The sequence below is a fragment of the Delphinus delphis genome, chromosome 7, assembly GCF_949987515.2.
Source record: "Delphinus delphis chromosome 7, mDelDel1.2, whole genome shotgun sequence".
In the NCBI taxonomy this organism is placed as follows: Eukaryota; Metazoa; Chordata; class Mammalia; order Artiodactyla; family Delphinidae; genus Delphinus; species Delphinus delphis.
In genome coordinates, this window is record NC_082689.1 from 31,533,165 (window position 1) to 31,548,866 (window position 15,702).

A 15,702-nucleotide genomic window follows, 5' to 3' on the forward strand; every position below is an offset into this window, starting at 1 on the left:
AAATAAATCAGGGCTTCCCTGGTGGCGCAGTGGTTGAGAGTCCGCCTGCCGATGCAGGGGACACGGGTTCGTGCCCTGGTCCGGGAAGATCCCACATGCTGTGGAGCGGCTGGGCCCGTGAGCCATGGCCGCTGAGCCTGCACATCCGGAGCCTGTGCTCTGCAACGGGAGAGGCCACAACAGTGAGAGGCCCGCGTACTGCAAAACAAAAACAAAAACAAAAGCAAAAAATAAATAAAAATAAATCAAATGAATATTTGTATAACAATCTTTGCATGCACATACGCTTTCATTTCTCTTTGGTCTAAAATCAATGACCTCAGCATCCATCTTAAGACATAGAAAAATAAAAGCGAATGAAATGTATAATGAGCAGATAAAAAGAAACAGTAAAGATGGGAACAGAAAAATCAATGAAATCAAAAACAGGTAAAAAATTAAGAAAGACAAAATTTGTATTTTCAGAAGGTAATAAAATAGTAAACTTCTAGCAGACTGACAGACTGATTAGGGAAAGAAGACACCAAAAGACACACACACACGTATATGTGTGTGTGTGTGTGTGTATGCCTATATATATATATACACATACACACATATATATATGACTTCACCAAATGAAGAATATCTGCTCTTCCAAAAATAGTGCTAAGAGCATGAAAAGAGAAGAATCAGACTAGGTGAAAATATTTACAAATTGTATATCTGATAAAAGCCTGTATCCAGAATAAAACCAACAATAAAAATAAAAACCAACAACCCAAATTAAACACTGGCAAATATTTGAACAGTGACTTCACCAAAGAAGGTATATGGATGGCAGATAAGAACATGAAAAAGTGGTGAACATCATTAGTCATTGGGGAAATGCAAATCAAAACTACGGCAAGATATAATTCCGTATCTATTAGAATGTCTAAATTTAAAAAGATTGGCCATATCAAGTGTTGGTGAGAATGTGGAAGAAGAGTACCCCTCATAAACTGCTGGTGGGAATGTAAAGTGGTACAACCACTCTGAAAAACAGTTTGTCAGTTTCTCCAAAAGCTAAGTGCACATCTACTAAATGACCCAGCCATCCCACTCCTAAGTATTTTCCAGAACACAAATTTAAATCTGCAAATTTGAATAACCCAAGCTTTGGAGGGAGCTTCAAGTTTGTGGTTTAGTTTCCTTCACAGAAAGTGTTATTCAGATATCCAATGTAGATAAAATACAGTCATTCCGGTCAATGTGAGGTTTCCTGTTGCTGACCGGAAAACCATGTTCAGCCTCTAGGTTGAAATATCATTTTATATCTGTCCTAAGTCACAACATTATTTGAAGAGCATCCTTCATTCATTCAACATTTATTAAACGTCTATTCTGATTAGTAAATATTTTTTCCTCCCTGGTTACATACACTCCTTACCTAAAGCTCTAAACAAAATATTTCTTATTAATTTGATCACTTTTAAACTCCCTTTCATGATATCATTATTTTGTATGTTTATTAACTGTCTATTCCTCATTATCTAAAATCTCTTAATAGCTCAACTACATTTGGAGCATTTTTTTTCCTGGCCTAGTTCAGTTCTTCCGTTATCATCTCTGATTCATACTTCCCAGTGAAAAAAATATTTTAAATTAAATACATCTTCATTTTAGAGTCTTCAAGACAAAATTTCAGCAAGCAGGAGCCTGACTGATATTTCAAACCTGAAGACAAATTTGATGCTTGTTTCCTTTGCGTAAACTTCTCTTCAGTCATGCGCTGTAGCTGGGTTCACAGATCAGCAGATGTGATATGAGAAACACATTGGGTCAAGCCTCTATCATGAGATCAGGGAAAATCGGCTTTCTCGCCAGTAAAAACGGAGCAACGTGTTTTCAAATCTTGCAGCTCCCAGCAAGCCCTTGTGTTTCCATTTGGTCTGTGAAGCAGTTCAGCTCACGCTCTCGTGATGTTGTGACAGCCTTTGTCTCCGCCCCAGCAGCACAAAGACTAAAGGAAAATGGGATGGGTAGCTGCTTTTCTTGCATTGGAGAAGACAGACATGATTTCACAGAAAAATAAGATATCTGATCTTTTTAGCCCCCTTTGTTTCCTCTCTCCAAGCTTTGCAGCCCTTTTTATCTGTAAATAAATTTTAAAAAATTGTACATACATTTTCAAAATGTGCCGCATAATACAACTTCATACATTTAGGAAGCTGACGGCTGCCCTCTGAGGTATATAGCCTAACAGCCTAAAATCCAGGAATCAATCATTTAGATATAGCGATGCTATGCTCTTACTCCTGGTATGTACTGCGGCACCCAGGAATCACTTATTTGAGATATGCCACCAGGGGAGGGGGATGTTCTCATAGATCTGCCATGTTACAGCCCAGAATCCAGCAGCCAACCGGGCAAGTCTGTGCTGAATCGGAGCTTCCAGAAACCTGTGAAGAAGGGGGATGACAGTTCTGTTCTTCAACAGACCATTATGAACTAATTAGCATACATGAATTGCAGATTTGAAGCATTAAAGTGATGTACAAATCATTAATTTTTTGTCAAATCCATGTCATCTTTGTGTATGCCTTCCTATTCTAATGTTGCATGACAGTGAAAAGAGGTACAATCCTCTGTATGTAAAGAGGAGAGATTTGGTGTAGATGATATAATGAGATCTATTTAAACACTATGTATTTTCCAGCTTTGAATAAATCTACTTGGAAAAATGCTACACTTGTCCCATTAGGGTTAATTGTGAAAGGATGTTAATATATTCAAAACCCCAGGGGTAGTTCTACATGTTGTCTGAGTGAAACAGGGGATGTAAGACCAACTTCACATTTAAGCTTTCTTTTTAAAAAGTCCTCTTTCTGATGAATAAAAAGCCATAAAATCTTTCTCACCAACTATGTAAAGTGTAACTATTTACAATGGGAACTGAGCTTCTGGGTGTGTGAGGGCTCCAACACAGCAGATCTATTCTCGTTAACCCAATGCCAAACTTAATTTATAAAGATGTATAATGCAATGCAATGGAAAACAACATCAAAGCTGAGTTTCACACTGGAAAAGGCTTCTAAATATTAATGTGTGTTTTTAAAAAATTTTCTCTGTGTATTTAATTACTAAAGCTATTTGTGCTTAAACAAATGCTTCGTGTTTCATTTGAATTTCTTTTTTTCTTATTACAGCAGAGTCAATGCTTAATTTGTTAGTACTGTAATAGTCGTCATGGTAACAGACTCTAATATTATATATAAATATGTATGTGGTGTATATATGTGCATATTACAAATATATAGTATGGACGATCATGACTTGATACCAAAAGCGTATTTCAGAAGACGTAGCTCTCGAGGAAAACCTTAATTAAAAATGGAGTTATACTTTATGAGCCTAAAGATATCGTCACAAACTCAAGTCTTTTTACTTGGGAAAAATGCAAGTTCTGAGGAAGGGGGAGCTGTTTTCTCTCTTCTTGTGGGTTCTCTTCTCTCTGAAAGCAGAGTCAATCCATGCCTGGGGTTATACTCTACAGACTTTCTTCTCCCCACTCCCTTCCCCACCAACTTTTTTTTAACCTCAAAAAGTCTACCTAAAATGAAAACCAGGACCAAACCCTAGGGGCAGATCCTTTTCCAAAAACCATTCTTATTATAACGAGAAGACAGAGGGATGCATTGAGAAAGGAGTAGTAGAGGGTGAGATGATTTGTTCCATTTGTATTGGTAAGGGAGGGGACTTAATAATAATGAAAAATACACACATATGTACCACTTGAATTAGACATTTCACACAACTCTCAGTAAATGTTTAAGATGAATTTGTATAGTCTTCATTTTAGAGATGAGAAAGCTGAGGCTCAGGGTGGAGGAGTAAAAATTGTCATAAAGGTTAGATTTGCTAAAGCCTATACTCTGTACAATGTCACCTTACTACCCTGAGGCCTTCGTTCTTTTTTGAATTTTATTTTATTTATTTATTTTATACAGCAGGTTCTTATTAGTTATCCATTTTATACATATTAGTGCATATATGTCAATCCCAATCTCCCAGTTCATCACACCACCACCTCCACCGCCACATTTCCCCCTTGGTGTCCATACGTTTGTTCTCTACACCTGTGTCTTTATTTCTGCCCTGAACACCGACCGGTTCATCTGTACCATTTTTCTAGGTTCCACATATATGCGTTAATATACGATATTTGTTTTTCTCTTTCTGACTTACTTCACTCTGTATGACAGTCTCTAGATCCACCCATGTCTCTATAAATGACCCAATTTTGATCAAGGGATCAATCCAAGAAGAGGATATAACAATTGTAAATATTTATGCACCCAACATAGGAGCACCTCAATACATAGGCAAATGCTAACAGCCATAAAAAGGGAAATCGACAGTAACACAATCATAGTAGGGCATTTTAGCACCCTACTTTCACCCATGAACAGATCATCCAAAATGAAAATAAATAAGGAAACACAAGCTTTAAATGATACATTAAACAAGATGGACTTAATTGATATTTATAGGACATTCCATCCAAAAACAACAGAATACACATTTTTCTCAAGTGCTCATGGGACATTCTCCAGGATAGATCATATCTTGGGTCACAAATCAAGTCTTGGTAAATTTTGGAAAATTGAAATCGTATCAAGTATCTTTTCTGACCACAACAGTATGAGACTAGATATCAATTACAGGAAAAAATCTGTAAAAAAATACAAACACACGGAAGCTAAACAATACACTACTTAATAACCAAGAGATCACTGAAGAAATCAAAATATACCTAAAAACAAATGACAATGAAAACACGACCACCCAGAACTTATGGGATGAAGCAAAAGCAGTTCTAAGAGGGAAGTTTATAGCAATACAATCCTACTTCAAGAATCAAGAAACATCTCAAATAAACAACTTAACTTTACACCTAAAGCAATTAGAGAAAGAAGTACAAAAAAACCCAAAGTTAGCGTAAGGAAAGAAATCATAAAGATCAGATCAGTAATAAATGAAAAAGAAATGAAGGAAATGATAGAAAAGATCAATAAATCTAAACGCTGGTTCTTTGAGAAGATAAAGAAAATTGAGAAACCTTTAGCCAGACTGATCAAGAAAAAAAGAAGACTCAAATCAATAGAATTAGAAATGAAAAAGGAGAAGTAAAAACTGACACTGCAGAAATACAAAGGATCATGAGAGATTACCACAAGCAACTCTATGCCAATAAAATGGACAACCTGGAAGAAATGGACAAATTCTTAGAAAAGCACAACTTCTGAGACTGAATCAGGAAGAAATAGAAAATATAAACAGACCAATCACAAGCACTGAAATTGAGACTGTGATTAAAAATCTTCCAACAAACAAAAGCCCAGGACCAGAGGATTCACAGGCAAATTCAATCAAACATTTAGAGAAGGGCTAACACCGATCCTTCTCAAACTCTTTCAAAATATAGCAGAGGGAGGAATACTCCCAAACTCATTCTACGAGGCCACCATCACCCTGATACCAAAACCAGAAAAAGATGTCACAAAGAAAGAAAACTACAGGCCAATATCACTGATGAACATAGATGCAAAAATCCTCAACAAAATACTAGTAAACACAAGCCAACAGCACATTAAAAGGATCATACACCATGATCAAGTGGGGTTTATTCCAAGAATGCAAGGATTCTTCAATATACGCAAATCAATCAACGTGATACACCATGTTAACAAATTAAAGGAGAAAAACCACATGATCATCTCAATAGATGCAGAAAAAGCTTTTGACAAAATTCAACACCCATTTATGATAAAAACCCTCCAGAAAGTAGGCATAGAGGGAACTTACCTTAACATAATAAAGACCATATGTGACAAACCCACAGCAAACACCGTTGAGTTATTTGTAGTGAGGTGGATGGACTTAGAGACTGTTATACAGAGTGTAGTAAGTCAGAAAGAGAAAAATAAATACTGTATGCTAACACATATATATGGAATCTAAAAAAAAAAAACCAAAAACACAGAGGTTCTGAAGAACCTAGGGGCAGGACAGGAATAAAGATGCAGACATAGAGAATTGACTGAGGACACAGGGAGGGGGAAGGGTAAGCTGGGACGAAGTGAGAGAGTGGCATGGACACATATACACTACCGAATGTAAAACAGATAGCTAGCGGGAAGCAGCCGCATAGCACAGGGAGATCAGCTCAGAGCTCTGTGACCACCTAGAGGGGTGGGATAGGGAGGGTGGGAGGGAGATGCAAGAGGGAGGGGGGATATGGGGATATATGTATACGTATAGCTGATTCACTTCGTTATAAAGCAGAAACTAACACACCATTGTAAAGCAATTATACTCTAATAAAGATGTTAAAATTAAATAAATAAATATACATATAGACAGTTGCAAACAGTAAAAAGAAAAAGAAAGAATACTCTGGTGATGGTGTTGGAAGGCTAAGATGGCTACATCGTTGCTAGGAAGCACCTCTGGACAGTGGGATTTCTGATTAGAAGACTGATGACACCTAGGGTGTGACATTTTGATTAGGGCAAATGACCACCCTTCCAGTGTAGCTTAAGCTAACCAACATATACATAACTTTATACTTCTTATAAACTAAAAGGAGATATTTAAATTATACACATTCTATTAAGCAGTTCATGTAATTAATAAAGGGCAAAATCAGAACTACACCTAAGCTCCTCTGACTCCTAAATTTGAAAGTCTTGCTACTATAGCATTTCAAGTTGGCATTAATTCTAAAACAGTCCAAACTCATTGCTCTAAGGAGTAAACTTTTCTAAGTTAGCCTATTATCAAAAATTTTTCCACTTAAAAGGAGCAAATTTAGTTGCTGCTATTAATCTTGGAGCATCATTGTAAATGAGGTTAAGGCAGAATTAAAAAAACAGAGCGTCTGTGGCTTCCCTGATGGCGCAGTGGTTGAGAGTCCGCTTGCTAACGTAGGGGACGCGGGTTCGTGCCCCGGTCCGGGAAGATCCCACGTGCCGTGGAGCGGCTGGGCCCGTGAGCCATAGCCGCTGAGCCTGTGCGTCTGGAGCCTGTGCTCCTCAACGGGAGAGGCCACAACAGTGAGAGGCCTGCGTACCGTCAAACCCCCCCCTCAAAAAACAGAGCATCAGATAATGAAAGTTTGGATTTATAAGATGTGGTCAAATGTAAAATGACAAATCATTGATTATTAGAAAAGTAAGAGGAGACATGATAAACGTTGCAGAGAAGTTCAAAGCAAACTTTGTCTTACTATCACCCTCCTCTATTTTGACTCTGCAATGTCTGTATTTGCAGGCCTGCTCTGATTTCATAACCACTTATGTTAACCTCGCTGATAACTTTTTTTATTAATAAGCGTCCACTTTATGGATGGCTTCTAATTTATTTTCCCAGAGGAAATCATTGGAAAACAATTAAAGAGTTCCTAAATTTGATCACTGATTTGTAGTGGTATTGTTTATACTTTCAGAGAAACCAAGACAGATTCTGCTGTGGGGATTCAATGGTCATCTGAAGAAATAAAGGGGTTCTACACCTACCATTCCCATGCTTCTTCAGAAGGCTAGGCCCGCTGCCCCACTCACACAGAGGGAAAGCCTTCCAATTCCTACACTTGCTTTATGGCTGTATGTAAATGTGTTTAGGGTTCTCCGGCTATTCTTCTTTAGGAAAATCATTCTCAACTGTGCTCTTTTGTTTGTTTGATTGTTGTGGAGGCGAAGGCTGGAGATTGCCAATACAGCATTTTGAGACGTTCTCATTTTACTGGAGAGTGTGGTTCCGTAAGCACGAGTACACTGATTGAAGCCAAAACTATGATGAAATTGTTGGGTTTCTTGAGGGAGTGACGAGGAATGGGTAGAATTAAGTTCCAGCTAAAGAATCGGATACTTCCCCAGGTCCCCCCCAGAACAATGGTGTACTATCTCACACTTTCTCCATCTGTGAAACAAAGATAATTTTTTAGCTTCCTTCATGGAAATGACAAAATAAAAGCTCCTATAAAAGGCTTAGTTAGACACTGTTAAGTCAGTTCTTAATGATAGTCTACTGAAGTCTTTATTGTTTCATCCTCTGGGAATTAAAAACCACTGAGCCTTCCTTGAAACCCTCCCCTGAGAGTAGCATATGGCTCCTAAAGTCTGTGCAATTAAGTTCCTGGAAAGGAGGAGCCTGGGAAATGGTAGACCTCTGAACGAATAGATGAAAACAAAAGACAAAAGACAAAAAAAAAGATAGCTAATAGGTAAATGGGTTAAATGGTTAAGTCGTGACCCATCAGAGTATTGGCTCTTTCTCTATTAAACCTAATATCAAAGGAAGAATGCCATGATAAGGAGTTCAGAAGTACCCTAAGCTTGAAACAGCTTTGGAAAAACCAGGCTTGTTGAACTGATGTAGTTATTGTGATTGATTGAAGTCTGAACAGCAAAGTATTTAAAGCACTGTCAGGAAATATTAAATCTGTCTTCTGAGACTGGGATTGAAAAAAGGTAGGACAGCTCAGTTTTTACATTAAAGCAGGATTGGGCCTGATTAGTATTTGAGATATTTCTTTGCCAATTTGGGGCAGCATTAGATTTTGGCTAGTAAAATAGAAATGAACATCAATTGTACATGACAACTGCTGATCCAAACCACTTAAAATTCCCCAAATGTCTTTTTCTTAGATGGGCTGCCAGTGTCTCATCATCAAAGCCAGCAGAGCTGACCAAAGGCAGCTCTGTGGTGGAGGCCCCGCCTAAGCTGTGAAGGGTTAGAGAGATAGCTGTTTGTTTTGTGAGGACATGAATCACTATCAGGGCCATTACAACATTTCAAGCTAGGTCACAGTACTCTAAATCACTCTGCATTTTGCTCTGAGGCCAGGGAGCTCAGAGAATTTTTACTGCCTCTTTGTTTCAGTGGAAATCAAATCCATTTCAATCACCACTTCCCATTGAGACTGAAGAGTTGAAGAGAAGCATACAGGCATCAAGTGTTAAAGAAGCCACAATCATAAAGATGAATAATTTACCCAGTAAATGTTTTTGTTTATGATTTGGAAAGACTAAAAAAATATTAACTATCCTTTCATTCGTCCTTGGAGGGAAATTTAATCATGTTTAGCCCTTGGCCATCATAATGGGTTCATTGAAGCAAATTCCTAGGCCAAAATAAACAGTTCATTATATACAAACTAATTCAAGAGATAAGATTGATTTGTCTCATTTTGGAATCAAGGTCCTTATCTTTCCATTAGTCTAGTTTAAAAATATGGCAACCAAATTCACCTAAGACTCCAAGCTGTCTCCAATACTCTCCCCCCTCCCCCGCAAAGCTACTCGATTTCAAGATCTTGTCTAAAAAATCTATTAGAACAAAGAGCCCACTAATTAAGCAGCTAAACCCAAGACTATGCTGTTAGCCTGGGGGGGGGGGGGGGGAACTTGTTTTATTCCGTTAATTTGAGAGCTGTTACTTTATCTCCAGTGGTAATCAGTGTGTTAAGTCTATCTCTACCCACTTACATGGGAGGAGATACAACAATTTACTCTAATTTGAACTCAATTTTATACCACACTTTAGACTGGCTAGTCTCACATTTTTGTTAGTGATCTGGAAGAAGCATCCTTGATAGTGTTTTGGAAGACTGCTCCATCTTTATCTATTACCCATGCAAATGTTTTGTGTTCAGCTAAGGCTGTAGCTGACAGAACCAAAGCGCTTAGCAGATTTTGGATTGATTCTGCTCTCCACAACCCAGTTTGCTCTTTGTTGTATGAATGGAGCATGAAAGGTCACAGTAAATAAATCCTGGCCTGGGTTTGCAAAAATGGGAATAACAGGTAGTCAGTCATGGTAGCTCCCTTTTGTGAGAAGGTTATTAAAGTTCACTGGAAAACAATTTCCCCAATCTCACATTTATAATTGAATACTGCTGTTGTGAGGTTTCAATGAGATGAAGTATGTGAAAGTACTTTGTAAACTCTGCAAAATAAAAAGTCTGAAAGAAGAACCATATAGCTATTAACTAGGGTTCCTGCTGAAGAATGGGATGGGGGGGAAACTGTCTCATTTATATATTTCTCTAATGATTGAATTTTTAAAGCTATAAATATGTATGACATACAGTCAGCAAAATATATAAGAATCTTTCCTTTTTTAAAAGTGTTTTCCACAGGAAAGAATATAAAAATAGGCGATCTTTTGCCATTAAAACTCATTGTGCCCTGGATTTCAAATGACTAAATTGGGTAATTATCAATAGTTTTTCAAGGAAAAAAAAAATCAAATATCATATATGAAGTCAAGAATAGGAAAAATGGGGCTTCCCTGGTGGCGCAGTGGTTAAAAATCCACCTGCCAATGCAGGGGACACGGGTCCGAGCCCTGGTCTGGGAGGATCCCACATGCCGCAGAGCAACTAGGCCCGTGAGCCACAACTACTGAGCCTGCGCTCTAGAGCCTGCGCTTCGCAACAAGAGAGGCCGCGATAGTGAGAGGCCCGCGCACCGTGATGAAGGGTGGCCCCCGCTTGCCGCAACTGGAGAAAGCCCTCGCACAGAAACGAAGACCCAACGCAGCCAAAAATAAATAAATATCTTAAAAAATAATAATAGGAAAAATGAAATTACATTTTTTCCCCAGAATCATAATATATTCTATAGGTATAATTAGAAAACTTTTTTAGAAATTTCGAAATGAGGTCTTATTTTGCTTTTAGCTGTGTGTAAAAACAACACAATCAGGACTTTTCTGGGGAAGGTGTTTGAGGATTGAACATTAGGCATACCAGGGCACTGAGAGGATTGGCCCAGGTGTGGTTCAATGTAAATAAGATAGAGACAAATATAGAAACTGAAATCCCAGGTACACCAGGGAAGCCTAAGGGGACACTGTTAGGAAGGGGGCAAATATCCCACCTCTTCTCCCTTCCTTAGGAAGTTCTCACTCTGCTGTTCCCTGTTCATCGGTGTTCTCATTCTGGGCTCCAGACATCCACACTTCCTTTGGACTTCGGAGTCTGAAGATTCGAGTTCTAATGCTAGCTTTCCCTTTTATTAGCTTTTGGAAGCTGGGTTCATGCTTTAAGCTCATTGAGCCGTCTCTGTTAAATAGAGGTCTGGAGATTAAATGAGACTGATAACAAAAGCCACCCAGAAAGTGCATATCCACAAACAAATGTAAGATCGAATTTTATTTATTTACTTTTCCCTGCTACCTCTTCCCTGTCGATATTTATGCAGCTGATGTCCCATTGCCTCGGGACCTTGTTTTCTGCAGTTAATCTGATAAAGTAAACTCTGCTTATGTGTTAAAAGGTGCTTATGAGTTAATTTAGTGCCCTTCTCAGGTAATATATTTACATTTGGAAGGAACTGAAAGGGTCTTTTTCCTTCTTAGGTTTGGGAAGGGGGGGGAGATGGTGGGAAACAGTGTCAACACTTAGGACCTTCCCCCTGCGCCAGACACTCTGACAGGAGCTCTGTAGTCACCGTTTTCAAAATCCACACAACAAACCCATGAGACGTGTACATGGGCAAGATTTCATAACAAGCTTTGTCTATCTAGGAGGGGATCAGTTCATCAGGGAAATCTGAAGGTTATAGTGTGATCAAAGCAGGAATGGGCATCATGATTTGGAACACGCATCTTAGGAATTCTGAAAAATATTAGAGCAAATTAATGACTTTGTGTTATTTCAGTCCTACAAAACAATGATGAAAATGGTAATTTTTCTTTAAAGAAGACTTCTTCCTCATTGACCAGGGCTAACTGATTACTCTGAAACACAATTCATACAGGAAAGTTAAGTTCAATGCTTAATTTTCCCGTTTAATTGCCAGTTGTCAGAGTCAAGTATTATTTACTGATTACCTCCAACGGTGACCAAGGAGGTTGTGTGTGTGTGTGTATGCGTGTGTGTGTGTGCGCACTGCGTCTTGCTTTTGCTTTTATTGCTTTGGCTACCTCTCTTTGTTTGAGTACCATTATGGACTCATGGACTTTTTAATATATTCAGTGTTGTTGCAGATGTGGTTGGTGCCCTGCTCCTAACACCCCAATGCTCACCTTTCCTGAATATGAAAATGGCAAACACCTGCAACTCTTCACCTGAGAATTTGATCTCATCTTATGAATAGGACCAGCAGGAAGTGCCAGAAAATTGACACCTTGGGGGCACCCCTCGGTCAGTGAGGTAGGAGGACAAGTCTGAGGTGTGTTCCACACCATTTCCCAAGGGTCCCAGCAGGACTGAGCCCCAGTTGCCCTCCACAGTGACCTGCTTATTAACATACCTTGTATTGGCTTCCTACATTTTCCTGTCTCGCTTTCTCATTCCCTGACCCCTCTCCCCTAGAGTCAGTCCCCATGAACCACATACACTCAAATCCTTGTCTAGGGGGCTGCTCCTGGGAGAACCCAGCCTAAGTAGGTATAGGAAGCAGACACTCAGAATGGCATACTGATGGGAAAGATGGGGTAGCCCCCATTAAGTGAGGCAACGATTACCTCTGGAACGGCATAGCACCAGTTTCTTAGATTTCACCTGTGGTAGATTGAGAGGAGGAACTTGTGGAAGGAGGTGTACTGGTTTATGCAGCAGTTCCAATGCTTGGAAGATATGAGGACTGGGAAATTAGTTGCATACATACATAGGAAGGAAGAAAATAAAAAACTCAGGTCAATAATCTATCAATTCAAGGTATGGTCTGAAAACCAGAATGCATCAGTGGCGTTGTTTAAAGAGATCTTTATCTCCTGCATTCAGACCCAAGATTTAAATATGAGTGGGGGAACTACAAAGAGACTGAATTCGCAACTTGAGACCTAGAACAAGGACTTCTGGGTAGATGTGCTTGAGCTCTGCCAACCCCCAGATTCCTCTGACCCCTGGACCAGCAAAGGTGAGCCTTTCACCTTGGCTAGAGGAAAGCAACGTTGCATTTTCTGAAGACCATGCAAGATCCTTCCCTGCTACGGATGACTTCAAGATGTGTTTGTCCTCCTTAAGATCTCTACCTTTTCCCAACTTCTTCACTGCTTCTACAGCTGTGTTGCCCAATCCAATAGCCAGAGGTCTCATGTAACTATAAACCAGTGGAAATGAAATAAAATCAAGAATTTTTCTTCTCAGTCACACTAGCCATATTACATGTCCTCAATAACCCCATGTGGCTCGTGGTTACCATGCTGGACAGTGCAGAATTTACATTTTAATCTCACTGAAAGGACTATTGGACAGAGCTGATCTAGACCAGGGTTGGCAAACTGTTTTTTAAAGCGTCAGATAGCAAATATTTTAGGCTTTGCAGGCCCTATGGCCCTTGTTTCTACTACTCAACTGTGCCATTGTAGTATGAACATAACCATAGACAATACATAAATAAGTAGGCGTGGCTGTGTTCCTTAATTTTACAACTTTCAGTGTCCAGCCCATGGGCCCTCATGGACCAACCACAGATCTGTAACAAAAACTAGGGTCAAGTCTTAGTATAGTGCCAGTAAGAAGCACTATTCATACACAAGGTAAGTGTCATTTCCATAATAGGAATACAGCTGGAATGACAGCGAGGACCCATGACTCACAGAACCCTGTGAAGTTATCTAATAGACCATGGTATTCCTAGAGGCAAGAAAGCCTGGTAGCTGATGATGGTGTTGCTTGACTTAAACAACCAAAACATCAATAGTGGGAGAGTAGAAAGAGTAGAAAGCTGATGTCAAGCACCATCTTGGAAAACCACAATCCCTCACACTGTTCTACACAACGGGAAAAAAGGGGAATTATTCACCACAGGGCTTACGTACACTGACAAATTTTAAGGCAACATGCTTGGAAAGGTACCTTAAGGCTGCTCAGAGAGGAAGAATATCAAGTTTGATCAGGAAAAGCGTATTGATAGGAGTACTGGCAGGATTTCCATCCTGGCAAGGGTTTCTGGAGGCTAGCCTAATCTACGGCAGGAATGGCGACTTAACTCACCAGCCTCCCATTTTCTGGAGGCCTAGAGTAAATAAAGAGGAGATGCCAGAATTGTCTTGGCAGCGTATTAAGGAAAGGGTCAAAAGGATCAGAGATGTGGACATGTTTGAATGGATTTATTACATAATGTAAAAAGAAAAAAAAACCCAAACCAGCTCTCTGTTCTCCAGAGGGCCCAGAAGACACCTCTTCACTAATGCAAGAGAGAATGAGAGAAGTTCATGGTGGTTATATCATTTGTGAGCCGGGGTGGAATGGAAGGTTATTATAGACCTGGGCTACTTCGTATCAGTGGGGATGATAAGCCTCTGGCCCACTACAGGCCAGCTGGCAGCATTTAAACATCAGAAGCAAGGTGAATGTATCAATAATTTCCATAACGTGTGTACAGCTGGAATTAAAACGAGGAGCCCATGGCCCACAGGAATCTGTGAAGATATCTAACAGATCAAGGTGTTCCTATTGGCAAGACAGTTGAACAGTTGATTATGGTATTGCTTGAACTACATAAACAAAAAAAATCAACAGTGGGCCAACAGAAACCTGATGTCAGATGCTGTATTGGAAAATCACAATCTCTTGCACTGTTCTCAGACCCAGAGCCCATTAGCTGAAGGGGAGGTTATTTCCTTCAGAGGAAAGGTGCTGTGATGTCACAGGAAGTATGACACCACATAGCAGTAGCTATTTCCCCAATCTACCTGCAAAGGACTTTAGGTCATTTACTGAATAACTGTACATTCAGGGAAAGCAGATTTTTCAAGGGCTCTTGGGTACTGGATTATAGGTGATACTGATAGAGCAAGGGAATCAAAATGCCTATAGGGGCTATGGAAGTCATGCGATAAGTAGGGTCCTGTCTCAAGTCCATTATACAGTGAATACAGTGTATTTGTGGACCACGCTATGGTGGTTTTTCCAGCCCTACATACATCATTAGGATAATTTACCTATAAGTCAACAGAGCCCTCACATTCATTACTTGATTGTGGAGTGTTATGATAGGGGAAGTTAGTGGAAGCATGGTAGGTGGGTAACGGCTCCTCAAGGATGCCCATGTCCTACTCCCTGGAACCTGTGTATATGTTAAGTTACATGGCAAAGAGCAATTAGGTTGCAGCTGGAACTAAGGTTGCTAATCAGCTGACATTAAGCTGGAGAGATTCTAGATTATCTGGGAGACCCAATGTAATCACAAGAGTCTTTACAAATGGAAGAGGGAGGCAGAAGAGGAAGTCTGATTCAAAGAGAGATTTGAAGATGCTATTATGCTGGCTTTGAAAACAGCCAAGGGATGCAGGAAGCCTTGGGATGCAGGAAGCCAAGGGATGCAGGAAGCCTCTAGAAGCTGGAAAAGTAAGGAAAGAGATTCTCCCCAGACCCTCCAGAATGAATATAGTTCTCCCAATACCTTGATTTTATCCCACTGAGAACTTCAAAACTGTAGGTAAATTTCTGTTGTTTTAAGCACTAAATTTGTAGTAATTTGTTATAGCAGCAATAGAAAACTAATACAGGAAGCTCTTAAATTTGCAACTACTCTCCACCCCTGCAAGGAGTTACAATTAAAGCAATAACACATCCTGGATGAATGGCAGTGGTGAGTACCACTCTCAAGGACTTACTGGTTGCTGAGGTGGTGGATATTATTCTCGTTTGATTCACTGTGTGGTCCCTGAGAAATCAGATAGACGATGGCAGAGGATGGTGAACTATCATAAACTTAAACA